Source organism: Anopheles stephensi, chromosome 3 (assembly GCF_013141755.1).
Source record: "Anopheles stephensi strain Indian chromosome 3, UCI_ANSTEP_V1.0, whole genome shotgun sequence".
Lineage (NCBI taxonomy): Eukaryota > Metazoa > Arthropoda > Insecta > Diptera > Culicidae > Anopheles > Anopheles stephensi.
The window spans coordinates 26,655,616-26,670,052 of record NC_050203.1 but is presented as its reverse complement, the minus strand read 5'-3'; the positions used below and the strand labels follow the sequence as shown (position 1 = coordinate 26,670,052).

At 42.6% G+C, this 14,437-nt stretch overlaps 1 long non-coding RNA gene across 1 annotated transcript in view; it reads right to left on the bottom strand.

Moving 5' to 3' along the window:
• The window catches only part of LOC118511491, an 84,475-nt gene that overhangs the window by 45,110 nt on the left and 24,928 nt on the right, over positions 1 to 14,437 (bottom strand). The window contains exon 2 of the long non-coding RNA XR_004906155.1: positions 3,912 to 4,248. This is a non-coding gene — a long non-coding RNA (uncharacterized LOC118511491). The remainder of the gene's footprint in view (positions 1 to 3,911; positions 4,249 to 14,437) is intronic.

The window sequence follows — 14,437 nt, the reverse complement described above, 5'->3', positions numbered from 1 at the left end:
GCCACCAGCATCGTGAGGCATCGCACAATGCCAACCGCTCGAAATACATCCTTTCTCAACGGCCAAGTTGATGGGTTTTATTCGTCGATATCTTTGTTCTGCAATTTCTTTTCTCCGCGCCCGGGTGCTACGGTGCGTTCGTTGTGCATTGTCACGGACGTCAATAGAAATATCGGCAAAATATTGTACCGTGTGGCACAAAAACAAGAAGCAACAGCAAGACCCACGGCTCGGTTTCGTAACATATCACAGCTAAGGATTGGGGAGCTCTCTCCAGCCTTCCCCAAGCAACCCACCAATACGCAGAGGCCATTGTACGGGTATCGATCGGGGTAGCAGCAGCGACTGAGAGTGATGTGCAGCAGTGCGGAGCAAAAGATACATTAATATTCCCAGACAAGTGCGCTTATTGTAATGTGAGATCTTACATGTGATTACGTTGCACGGCTTCGGGTGTTCGGCACAAGGTGACGTAAGATGGTGGTCACAAAGAGCATGGGCGCTGAGGAGGATGGGTGACGGGTGTTGGGCGTTCGTTCAGCCTCTTTCAGAGTGCTATTGTCATCGTAGTAAAGGAAGCAAGGTGGGGTTTTTCCTTCGCAAAAAACCGTTTTCCCGGGCCTCGGGAATGTCAAACGAAACGGCTTCGATGGTTGGTGATGCGTCTTCGTCGAATGACACAGTGCACACACGTTGGGCTCGAAAAGCAAATTTTATCCCATACCATACGGTCTTTTGGCAGGGTTTTTGGGTTTCGCCTTTTTTTTATTATGCCAACCGAATGTATCAACGAGGCATCCACGGAAAGCAGAAAAAAGGGAGGAGGCTGAGAGAAAAGGAAAAATCCATTTTTCATCTATTCTTCTGCAATCCCGGGCTAGAAAGGAATCGATCCCGACCCCGAAATGTCCTAGTGGCAGCATGGAGCACCATCGTGGATGGGACGATCAGGGAAAATCTGCCACGAACTTCTGATGAGGTAACAACGTGCTGGTGATGAAATTACACCCTTCTCAGGTTGGTAGCAGCACCAGCAGCAGCTCCTCTGATTGGCCTAGCCTCAAACTAGGGCTTGGGTGAGGTAAAAAAAGAACAGGTGCAGACCTACAAAAAATCGCTTTTGTCATTTTGAAGAAGATTTGTTTTCTTTCCTGCTCGGTAGTTAAGTTGGTGCGAACGAACTTTCACTAGCTGCTGCATCCGTAAGAAGTCGACCCGGTAAGCTCGTTCCATCGATGAGTTAGCACATCGGCCAAACAAACGGGTAAATCTGCAACGTAGCTACTCATCATTATGAACAAACGGAAACGAGCGAAGGTAAGTAAGGGCGGAATGTAATAGTAACAGCAGTAAACGTAAAAATGGGGTAGACAGTGGCAATAGAAGAGAAGAGTTTTTCGAATGAAACTAATTAGCGATACGGTTGGATGCTTCGATTGGGGAGAGCTAATTACAAATGGAAGCAAATAGGTAACGCAAGGAGAAGATGGAGATTCACTAATGTATTTTGCATGGCGTAGGTAGTATAAAGACACTGTAATGAGTACAATGACAGTTGAAGTTCTCCATCTTCATGATGGAGATAGTATATCGAAAGAGGAAAGGAAAGGAGTTTACGAGATGAACTATTAATGTTGAAGATATTGTTGAACTCTGCACAAGTTGAAATGAACAATGGTTGTGCGACCAGTTGCAGTTCTACCAGTAAATGTCCTCTTCATTCCTAGCTGAGTACACTAGCTCTTCGTTCATTATAAGTTAATCTCGTAACACTTGAAAAGCATAGTAAACTAAAGTATGTTTTATCCGGGCGCCTCAAGTTATGCAAAAGCCCGGTTAAATCTTTATCCCGGATAAACTATTCGGTGGATTTTTCTAGTAGATAATAAGCGTTTTAGTTTTTTGGGAGTAGTTCTTCTTAGTTTTGAAAAAAAAAGATGATTACTGTTCTTTGTTTCCATATTTTCAGTTTTAAACTGGTCTGCCAAAATAACTGAGCCGAAACTAAGTATTATCGATTTTAATTCTGATAACCAATTGACTAGAGCCTCGAAAAATCGGATCTTTTAGTAGTGGTAGATAAAATACTAAAAAAAATTCAACAGAACTAACATTTTTGCATATTTTTGTACCTTTTTTTTAAAGCGAATCAAAATTTTTGTATTAATTTTTATGATGGTCAAGTTGGAAAATACTTCATTGGGTCATATTAAGGAATAGCAGGTGAAGAAGAAAATTGAGTGCGTTTAGTAATTATTTTAAATTAATTGAGAAAAATAAATGAATTAAAAGTTGACATTCAACATTTATATTTTTGAATGCCCTAATAATCCAATGCTTTAGTTACAAATGGATTTGTTTCATTTTTTTTTAAAAAGGGGATATTTGTGATTATATTAGAGGACGTTTCTCCTTACTCGTGATTTAAAAAATTGTACTGAACCTTTTTTTTCATATCTTTGTAAAGGATTCCGAAACGTAAAATGTTTCTACCGCTTGTCTAAAACCTTCCATCAACTAACCTTTGATCGAACTTTGCATCGTGCCGTAGTGATGCACGTCGTTAAAAGGTTCAATTTCCATTAGAAATATTGCCATGACGTTGTTCGGCCCATCGCTAGCTCGGAGATATTTTTTAACCTCCACGATGTCAAACGCCTCGTCAAATATTGTATTCCTTTTAGTTTTACCTTTTAGAACGAATTCATTTTAGTTCTATCCAACACGGTCACAAAGAGAATTGGGTTTGAAATTGTTTATCAAAAAAAACCGTACCTCGGTCCGAAAGCTACGGTATCAACGGACTACGGGACCTATAACTATCTTTCGGAATGCAAAATGGATATTGTACGATTTTGTAAAAGACCCAACACTAAACCTGGTTGCAGCGCTATCGTGACACTAAGAGGGAGTTGGATAGGTTCACATATAGTCACTCAACCGCTAAGGCTACATTGAAGTCCAATCATCAATTTTAGGACTCGCTGTATTTTATTTCGTTACCGTTCGCGCTCGCTATCTCCCCGGGAGATTCGACGGTGGCTTTTTTGTAAACTCTGGTGTGAATCTCTTCGCAGTAAAACCTTCCTTTTTTATCGTCAACTTTTACACAAAATGTAACAAAAACTGAGGATATCAGAGCCCGAAAATTGACGGGCCGAGCCGAGCTGTGCATGCACAACCCGAGGTAAAATACCGTACCGTACCGTGCCCACCATGAAGCTCCATGACAAACTGCACTTTCTCGAGTTGCAAGTGCAATTTATCTGTCGACAGCTACTGTCACACCACGTTTGGCACCTGTTCGCACCTGCTGGTTTCGTCCTCCCTCCCTTACCTTTTTTGCGGAAGACGAAGCAAAATGCAACTTACAACCATTGCAAGCAAAACGGTCTTGCAAAGATGAATTGTTTTCTTCTCAGGTACCCGAAGGTACTGCGGACCAGCAGCCAGGGACAGACTTGACTGTCATCGTTTAGATAAACTTTCGGCAGTCGGCGACGGTACAACTGTCACCTTCGGATGGTTTTGCAGTCGTGATTTTTCTCGCCCGAACTCGAAGCTTTTACTTGAGTTGTCTTTTTTCTCCTTCAAATTGTGGTCCAAAGGGCAAGAAAACAGGTGACAAGCAAAGGGAAGCGCTTGACAGCGATGGATAGAAACGAACACAGCTTCAACACGGTCGATTTGTAATGTTTGAAACGTCAACGAAGCAGCAAAGACTGTTAATATAAATGATGTAGAGTGGACAACCACTTGTGAGTTGACTTGGATTCACTGTTTCACCTTTTCTGATTGCTGGTGAAGTTTTGATTTTTCAATTTACTGCTGAAGTTTTCCGGTTTATAATCACGTTTTTATTTGATTCAAACTTAGCTTGTTTTAATATAAAAAGTTTTAATTTCACTTACCTCTTTTGAATCAGAATGCAGTATTGTTTCCTTTTTATCACTTATTATTACATATTCTGCTAGCACTACTAAACCGAGAAACTCTGTGACAGTATCGTTGGTTGGACGGCACGAGCACGCCTCGTTACGATTCGATGAGCAATTTTGACACTTTGCAAACGATGTTTGCTTCATGCAGTTTTTTTTTAGTTTGTTGCATTCACGTTACTCCATTCCAACAATCATTTTATTTGCTTACACTATCTGTCCTTCGAGTTAGATTAATTTCCACGCTGCACCGGGTGTGTCCCAACTGCACACTTCCGCGTGGGGGGTTTTTGTTTTGTTTCTAAACCATCTGAAAAAGAGAAGGCAAAAATAGAAAAAGTGAAACTCAATTCAACTGACAGCTGAAGTGTGAGGTTATAAAATTGAACACAACTAAAAATATCGTTCCAAATGTTTGTTTTTTACTGCTTCGTCTTTTGCGCCTGACAGTAGGCAAATGGTGGTGCAGTTTTGTTTGCAGCAGCGCGATGGATCCTTCCGTCAAATGTAAAGCCCGGTACGATCAGGGATGGGGTGGTTGGTGAGAATGCTGTAAAACGAGAGGCTATTTCGTGCCACGTGCGATGGGACAACATTGTGTGTGTGTTGGTGTGTTTTGACCACTGGCACTGTCGCGTCAATTGTGAACCACCGCGTTCACCAAACATGGCCGATATTCGCCGAGTGTTTGGGGACATTGGTGGAATCGAACTTTGTCTGGATAGAAAAAGCTGGCGAGCTTGTTTTGGGTTGCTTCTTTTGCTCTATATTTATTTCATCTTCTGCTTTTTGTTATCACGATCATCATCCGCAAAAAAACGCAAGGGATTGGGTGTGGGAATCGGAATCGTAATATGAATGTAAATTTGAAAACTTGTTTCCGGTGTGTGATCGGAATTGGATTTTCTGCTCCCGGAGCTACGAAACCGTCGACGTGGAGACGGCAAGCTTCACGTCAAACGCGGATTGAAGCGCGGATTGGGTGAGAGGGGAAAGGGCTGGACAGCATATCAAATAACATCGGGACGGGAAATGGGTGCAGTAGTAATTTTCCACTGTTTGCCGTTAGCGTTACGGATTACGATAGGGTTATGCATTTTTGTTTCGTTTGGTCGTCACTTTTCTTTTCGGTTCACACGGCTTAGAAACGGGATGACATTTTAATCGACGGCTTACAAATGTTCATCCCGTCTCGGTTAACAGTTCGATTTGGAGTTAGGAAAATGTACTAAGAGGTAGCATTTATTCAACATTTTTTCCATTCTTAAACGTGTTTCAACCGTATTCAAAACATCGTCCAAGTGGTCGTCATCGGCCAGCCGTTAGTAATAAATTTACCTAAGCTTTAGGATAATTCACTTAACGTTTCATATCTTTTAAAACTTACTTCTTCACAAAATACAAGGAACGAAAGGAAAATATTACTTGCGATTCAAACCGCGACCCAAAAAACCTTGTCTCTGTGCCAAAAACTCGTGAAAAGCGCAAGGAATGATAACCTGATTACCGGTGCGACAGAACGACCAAGGATATAAACAAGTGTCTCCGCGTAGTGGAAAGAATCGCCCAAAATCCTACCGAACTATTACAATTTTTCTACCAAAAATAAGTCCATTCCAGCAGTTTTCCGCATTTCCCTCGACTGCTGGCTCGCAACCAACCGGTCACAGACCGACCGACGGTACATTCACAGGCGCACTCAATTTATCACGCTATTAAGTAATTTTCCTTTAACCATATTTGAGGAACCATTCGTCACGATTTGGACATTCGTGTTGCAACGCGAGAAGTACTAACCGACCAGCGAGGAGAACCATTTTTATTTCCACCACCACTAGCAAAGCCACTGGTTTTCGCAAGCGAAATGGAAAGAAAAACCCCGACCTTCGCCAGCAACTTGGCCGGGTGTGAACACAGTTTGGTGTATGTAGGGCGCGGATGGAGTGAAATGCTATTGCAGCAAATTAAGATGAAATGAAATTGAATTCGCTGCGCTGAATGCAGTCGTACTTGTGCTGGTGTGTGCCGAGGGGTTTTTCGCTCAATGGAAGCTGTAAAAATTTCACCCATCCTGGAAGACTACCTGGCGTAGGTTTGGGTATGGGGTGCAGAGAGAAAGAAAAGGAGAAAAAATGGAATAGCATTTTCAGCAAGGAAACTCATGGAAAATCGTCCTTGGTTTATACGCAAACTAGTGCTTAGGGAACGATTGTTTTCCTACACGTTTTTCCTACACGTTCCTCTTTCTGCATTAGGGTAGGAACATTTTACAGACAAACATGATCATGAATTGTTAAAGCTGCATGATTTTAATAATTATTTTGAATTTTGAAAGAAAATAAGCAAACCAAAATCCAGACGCACTTTAATGTCTATAATGTCTGAGTACAATATATTATTGATTGAGCAATAGTGATAAATAAACACAAAAAATAAAATTATCGCTAATATTAAGCAAATGCGATATGTTTGCCTAACAGGGAAAAAAGCCATAGAAAATGATTGAAAAAGAAATGCAAAATCACATGAAATGCAAGACAAGAAAAATAAATTCATTTTTTTTACCATTTTCGATTGAATCCAACTTCCTCCAACTACATGGGTTTTGATTTATTCGTGATCCATTTAGTCTAGAATTATTAAATTACAGTCTGCCTTCCTCATTTTTATAAAACGCTTGAGTGAATTTCTGACCTAATTTTCCACCTTTTATCGATATTACTTCGAGCTAGAGTCTGAGCCACGGTATAATAAAATTTCTTAGCAGCTATCCTAGAAATGAAACTATGCAACTTTTATTCAATTTACTTCCGTTTACTCATCAGTTGTGTTGAGTTCCGACACTGTCATAAACCTACGCTAAGTTACGTCTCTATTTTCCATCCTACAGGAAAAGAAAACACCCGTCAGCGAGATGGCACTAATAAGGCCAATAATAAATGGATGCTTTCTTGCGTGCTGGGATGCCATTTTGTGCATATGCTTGCCTTAGCATGATGCAGCATAAAGAAATCTTCTTTTTTTCTCCGCTCACACAACTACGCGCACTGTGAACTGGATGCTGATGGTGCCTCATTTACATTTGCATCGTTTGCATCGGAAAAAGGAAGCAAAATCATGCGAAGTGCATGGGAAAACGTTCTCCCCACCCTGTTCTACCTTACCGCCGGATAGGAAACTCCCGCGTGTATGATGGATTTATTAGTGCAAAAACTTGCTCGCTGCTGCCTGAGCGCAACAACACATCGCGCATGGAACTTGTTCATTAGCCGAAAGTTTATCCTGTTTCTGGATCGAAATGTGTGGTGGCTGAGCGAAGAGTAATTGCTTGTACAACCGCTGCCGAATTCGAGACATCGTCGCGTAAACCCAACGCCTTAGGACGGTTAAGGTAAAGTTTTACCCGAGCACGTGAAGATAGCGATTTTGCAACAGTAGCATTCGATCGTGTTTTGTGCATCACCTGAAGAGTAGCGACTCATTAGCGAAATTGAATGGGGATGGTGTAACTGCTTTGCCTGGGCAAAGTTTTCTATAATGATCTTGATAAGGATTATTTCTGCCACAATGCACCCAATTTCCATCCATTTAGAGAAAAGGTTTTTTTTTTGGGAGAATTAGTCTCCCACCAACCTACGGCATATTTATCATCTCACAGCGATTCGTTACTTACAGTTGAGGTGAATCTTTCTTCTGTTCAAGTAGGAGTAAATACCAACTTAAAATGCCTACGTTTTCCCTTTTTTCCTCAGAACATAATTGCAACCGGGACAATTGACAATCATGCGTCCCAGCAATCACAAACGCAGCGTGCGATCCTTTCAAGGCTGGTAACATCTAAGCACAACGAAAAAAGGGATCCTGGTCGTAAAAAAAGGGTGGCATTAAAATGATGTCACCCACGGGCCATTGCAGCGTGTGGCAAACTTTAGCCGTTGCCATACCGACACAGCTCTGAACATAGAGTCGTTCGGGTCGTACACGTGAGCGTATCTGTTTTCTTCCGTTGTTTTCATAAGACTGGCACGCCACGTGGGAAGGAACCCATTACCCGACGCTACACTCAAAGTATCGTTTCGTGGAACTCTTAAATGGGTCATTTTTGTTTCGAAAGAGGCAATCAGTATCAAAATGGTGAATAAGGAGGAAGATCAAATAATCCTTCGACGTAGCGGTGTGTTTACTTGACGTTTTCAACTTAAGCTAGGTTCAAACATTTTATATCGATCATGGATAGCCCGGTGGAGAGTGAGAGAGAAAGAGAGAAATCGATCAAGCTAGTATTCGGTGCGTAATAGAACAATAATGCTAATAGTTGTTTGGCAATAACTAGACTAGGATTAAAAGTTAAAATGATATTTATTAATGCTAAAGAGACTCAAAAAATACAATTTTGTTGTCTTTCATTTAAATCAGGAATCTTAGGCAATACGGTCCGATAAACTCTTTACCATTCACAAGACAAAATTCTATCGCCAGGCCGGTTAAGAAGGTCCTTCTTGAATTGAAGAGAAATTGGAGGAAAAATTTATTCATAATAGACAACGTTCAGTGAATTATGTCGGTTCCTGCTTAGGCTTGATTTTATAGCATTACAAATAAATATAATTTGCATTTGTCGCTATAAATTTTCTGCCACCTGCATCGATTGCGAATAAATCCTCTCCTTTTAAATCAAATCGAACAGATAAAGGGATAGATTACTAGAGTATTTATGCCTTTTCTTTCCTAATCCATCACCACAACAAAGGGGATTGCGTATTCTACATGGCTATAAGCCATTAAATTGACAATCCAACTTGCACCGGATGATTCCTCGATTTACATTCGTATTGGCACATACACACGCATCAAGCCCATCCAAAGGATCTAATTTCATTTTTCCAATTCATCTTCTTCCTCTGTCTTTAATGTCTTCATGTTTATGGTTTGCGAATTCCAAGTGAAAAAACCTCTGTTTAGAGGTGATTAAGATTTTAATTTCTGCCACTTGTGGTGTGAATCGGCGCAGAACAAGAACAAAGACAAATCGCTTCCAGACGACGACAAATCTCACGGCTCAACGCCCGATCGATGTGATGTTCGGGTTTGGAGTTGTTTTATTTTTGTTTTCCCGAGAAATATAATTTTCGCACACTCCACCCAGCTACGGATGACCACCAATCGCAACTCTGAAATACTCACCCCAGCAGCGATTCTTTTACATCCCGTCCACACGCCTTGATTTGGTCTGGTGTGGACGAGATTCCGAAAGCGAAAGCGACCTACCACGTGTACCACGAATCAAAGCATCTCTCCGTCCCGTGCACCGTTGTTCTGTCGTTTCGGGGGGTTTCTACGTTTTTTTTTGCGTTCTTGTGTTCTTGCCCGTGAGCAGATAATAAAGAAAGATGGGCTCGGTGGATAAGATAATTTGAATTTAAATTTGAATAATTCTCCACCTCTGCACGGTACGGTAGGCCACGGTGGTGGCTTCCAATTCGCGGGAACGCGTCCACCACGGCACAGTATCCTAAACAGCCTCACCGTTGTCCCCGTCAGGACCCAAGCAGGAACTCATCACACGTTTATTTATTCATGAAATTTTCACAGCATCCCATCTATGCCTTAACATACTTTTCACCGCATTGAAGCAGTCGAGAGAAGTCGAACATCTCCATCGCTGGCAACACAAACCTCCATTTTCTCTTGCGCACTAATATCGTGACCCCCGTCCCGCTACCATCTGGACACGTGTGTGGCCCGGGGAGCTGCAGGAGGTGTTGGAAGGCTGGGTTGTTTTAATTTATTTTTCCTTTCTCCGTTCAAGGGTGTTTGTGCGGAGACGATAGAGTGAAGAAGAACTGTCACAATCTTAATGTTTGGGTAGGGTGGTGAACCTACACTACACGAAGGTAGCAAACATTAACGGAGCCTAACTGCTGCTGGTACAATGCGTTGTTTTTGGGGAGCGAATAAAAAAAAGGAATTGGTATCTTGATGCGTTTCGGTTCTCAGTGAGGTGAGAGGTTTGATAATTTGTCTTCTTATCGAGATTTGCCGACGGCAAACTGGTCGTACTTTAACTGCGTAATGATGTCGAAAGTTGAAGAAGATATTTTGGAAAGTGTGGCAGAGAGTGTGGAATGATCTGAACTCGAGTTGGATAGTTTGTTGAGTCCAACGAAATGTTTTAACATATCTTGATGTGAAAAAGTCGATTGCGTTAAAAGCAATGCTACCGCTACATCACGAATCTTCTTCTTCCTGCGCAATATACAACCTCCACGGGTCTCGGCCTGCCATTTCTGGCTTTCTGTGACTTAATGTTACCCGTAGTAAAGTAGTTAGTAAGTTTGGGGCGGTCCGGTGGCCGAGGCAACAGCGGCGCCGGTCTTCACACGGCAGGGCCGTGGCTCAAATCCCATTCAGACCGCCTCCCCGTACTTAAGGCTGACTACTTTTCTACGGGTAAAATTAAGTCGCAGAAAACCAGAAATGGCAGGCCAAGACCTTTCGAGGTTGTAGTGCCAAAGAAGAAGAAGAAGTAGTTAGCCTTACGTACGGGAATGTGGGACTGGATGTGATTTGAACCCTGGTTCTGCCGTTTGAGACCAGTGCTGTTGTCGCCTCGGCCCATCATCATGAATTAATCCTGAAAAAGATATTTGACTTTCTACCTTCATGATTTTGTTGGTTAGGTTGGGTCTTCAATCTACGCTTTTCAAGAAGTAGAATATCAAAAGGGTCGCAGGGGAACTGTTCCTGTTCCATGCATTTCCAAAGACTGCATGATGTCAGGCATGATAAAATGCTAAGTTTAACATGCCTAACTGAAAATATGTCCCCATGCAGACAGTCACATTTTTTTTTTGCAATATGTAACCCGTATTAATCTTTATTCAACTGGATAATATTAATAATCAATTCAGTTTCGAAGTTGAAATATTTACAGAATGTACATAAATACTGCCCGTTACAGAAAGTCAAGGAGTAATTCTTTGTGAGGAAATTTTCCCAATGAAAAATATCGCGCTTGGATTCAATTCAAATTCACTAAATGATTCAATCAAATTGAATGGTACAGGAAGATGGAGACTGGCAATAAATAATTCAATCAGGCTTCAAGTAGCTTCAAACGATGCTCATCTTCCTGGTAATGCATTGCATAGACGACTGCCACAACACTCCACTTTCTTTGTGTTCCAAAGCAAGAGGAACCTTAATTTGCTTAATAAATGGAGAAAAACTTTTGAGAGTAATTGAGAGTAGTTTCTGTTGTATCCTTTTTCAATAGAAAGCAAAAGATAATTCAAAAAAATGATTCATTGTTCCTTGTTGCGATTGTTAAAAATAATTATTGCATACATTTAGGCGTAATGAAACCTCAAACTAAACGACTTGAAGTTTGTTATTCGCAATCATATGCCACAGCTTTAATTTACTATTTGAAATGCATCGCTCACATGGTAACTAGGCAACTATCCTACAACTCCAACACAAGGCATCATGCCAATGTTCAATCGAAACCTACAGCGTGTGTCGCCCATCACCTGTGTCACTCGTGCACCGAATGAACATCGTCAGCAGCTTTGAGGTTAGGTTATGTTAGCAATAATCTCAGCCACTCGGATACGCAATCGAACCTTCCGTTTTATGTCGCGCTATCTCACGCCGGGTGAATGTCACCTGGGCAGGTGGCGGATCGCGGCGGAAATGTCGCAACGAGCTACTACATCACCAACAGGCGGCGCTATACGTTTCGTCGATTGGAGCATGTTTTGGTTTGCGGATAGCGACACGCAACCGCAGAAAATGGACGATCCTTAGCACACTTTAGCCAGCAGGATTGGTACTCGGAGGATCGAAGAGGATTGAACTGGAGATGACTTTTCGGTACTCAGTCGACTTCCTCTCTCTCTCTCTCTCTTCAGAGCCGGTGCTTCCCAATCAAGCCTACGCTTAAATACTCTTTCCGATCTGATTACCACGACCCACCGACAGCTTCCGTGAGCGTGAAACTCTAAAATGGGCGAGCCGTGTGTTCCGCCGTTCATGTGCAAGTATGTGTGTGTGTGTGTGTGTGTGTGTGTGTGTGTGTGTGTTTAGAAGGGGTTGAGAGAGGTTGTACAACATAAATTGATAAGCCTGTCAACCGTTTTAGCAACTAAAAACCCGGGCCCGCCACCTGCTTTCCGGTACAAAACTCAACCATAACCAACGACACACCGCTGCCAACAACAATATCCGTTAGGATTCGGGCCAGCCAAACGAACGAACGCCTCCGCCCGTGGCGCATGTTTCGATTCGATTTGTGGAATTTCCTGCTTGCCATCGTCACGCCACCCGCTACCGCCCGCGGACTCGTGGTCGACATGACTCACGTGTAATATATAGCGGGAACGGTGTGGAACCTCAGCACAATACCCGGTGGTTAGCGAATTTAAATTAATGAGCATCGTTTTTCCACCGGCACCGGCCTGTTCACTTAAGGGTTTGAGGTTTTGTGTAAATGGAGTTAGCGTTGCGTTTTTTTGTTGCATGTTTCGTTTTTTGCCGTTTCCGCTGCCTCTGTCAGTTGCTAGTTGCTTCGATACGGGCAACAAATCGGCACACGGGTCGGTAATTGTATGGTTTAGTCCTCTAGTGCATGGCAATCGTGGCTTGGTGCTTTAAATCGAGTTTTAAAGAGGCCCCGGGGAGCAATGGAATCAAAATGGTCTGTGGTTGATATTTGCTCAACTGTGGAAATGATAGAAAATTGGCCGGATACTTCAGTGTGCACTATTGGTCTGTTACGTTCCTGCTTTGTGAATTAGTTTAAAACATTGGTAATTAGCTGATTTTGTTGTTCGATTTATTTTACACTCAGGGAGTTGGTCTAGCACCGTCGTCTATCCATTCAATTGCTTTTCGGTGAACGTATCAATTTCACGACTTCATCTAAACTAGAGCAAATCTAGCTTTCTGCGCTTCCTCTGTTAATTTGGATGGTCCGGTGCCATTCTCATGACATGGTCGACCCACCAGATCCTGGCGAGTCTTAATCGCTGCACGATGGCTGCGTAAAGTTCATAATTGAAGCCAATTTTGTCATTTCCTTACCTTAGCAATAATCGTTAAAGCTGATATTAAACCAGCAATATCATGACACCCATAACATTAACGTGAATCGAAATGACCAATCCCATCCGATTAGGTCAAGAAACTAATGTCACTTCACCTTCGCTGCCGTTCCAAACTGGCGTTTGATGGATGAACGATAATTGATCGATTTACGCATGAGAAGCACAGGACAACACACTTGCAACTTGACGCGATGGTCACATTTCTTCACCTTCGCACCCGCTTTAACAACCGTTTTCACCAGTTCAACATCAACAGCAGCAGGAGCAGAAGCATTCATTCATCGATTATTGGCGTGCAGCGATGCGTAAGTTGCCACCGTTCCACGCTCAATTTTCTCCCTGAGTGCTCTCAACACACGCACGACACAATTAAAACGCACCCCAGTGAACACCAACTTCTTTCGCCAGCGAACAACTCCAGGGAAAGCACTCGTCAAACGGTTTTCGCTTCGATGCGTCATTTCACGTCACATTGATCCACGGATCAGATGGTTGGCTGTTGCTGGCGTTAATTTCTTTACACCCAGCGAGGCGTAAACGTCATTACGCTGCTGCTAAACATCTTACACGAAGCGACAGATAGATCAATGAGGTATGGTGAACGATCCTTTTTCAATTTGTATTCTACAAAACTAAAAATCCTTTCAGTTTAGCTCGAACTCTTTCTACTAGTCACTTTGCAAACAGACAAAATTGAATGCTAAATCTTCAGAGACGACCTACTATCGATCATCTTTTACCGAGGAGTTTGCAAGCCGTTCTGGTTGCTGGTTTAGTGTGTCACTCCCATTAGAAGTGCTTTTCTACGGGGCGAGCTACTCCCACTAGCACTGGATTTGATGGCGATGAGTTACGACACACCGAGGGGGGAAAACCTGCCACCTCCAAAACCTCCAGCGATCCTGGAACGATCCTCAACCCCCGTCAAGATGGATGGATGTACGACCAAGGGTAATACATAAAATGGACTTTAAATTGGAGCAAAAATTGAAATATGACGGCAGATATCATAATTCAACTGTCCTAACCACCTTCAGCCGCGTGCCTCGGGATAGCGAAGGGATGCATATAAAAAAACAAACTTTTATCACAATTCCTTCTTCTCTATCGCCCTTGCAGGGCTCGTCAGCACTCGGTCGAAAACGAAAAACGTGGCCAGTAAGCGTGTGTATGTCTTCGTCTAGCGATTCTACCATCACCGATTCGTCTCGAGTTTTCCCCGTTCCCCGGAATGAACTGCAATAAAAAACTATTAATGTGGTCCTTTTTCTCCACCCTCCCTTTCTATGTACCTTCTCTTCCTCCGGACTTGTTTTCCAACCCCCGAGGGGGAAAATTCCCCGTTTGGAGGAAGAGAAAAAAGAAACGTAAAGTGTGTGTTTTCCCGAACCG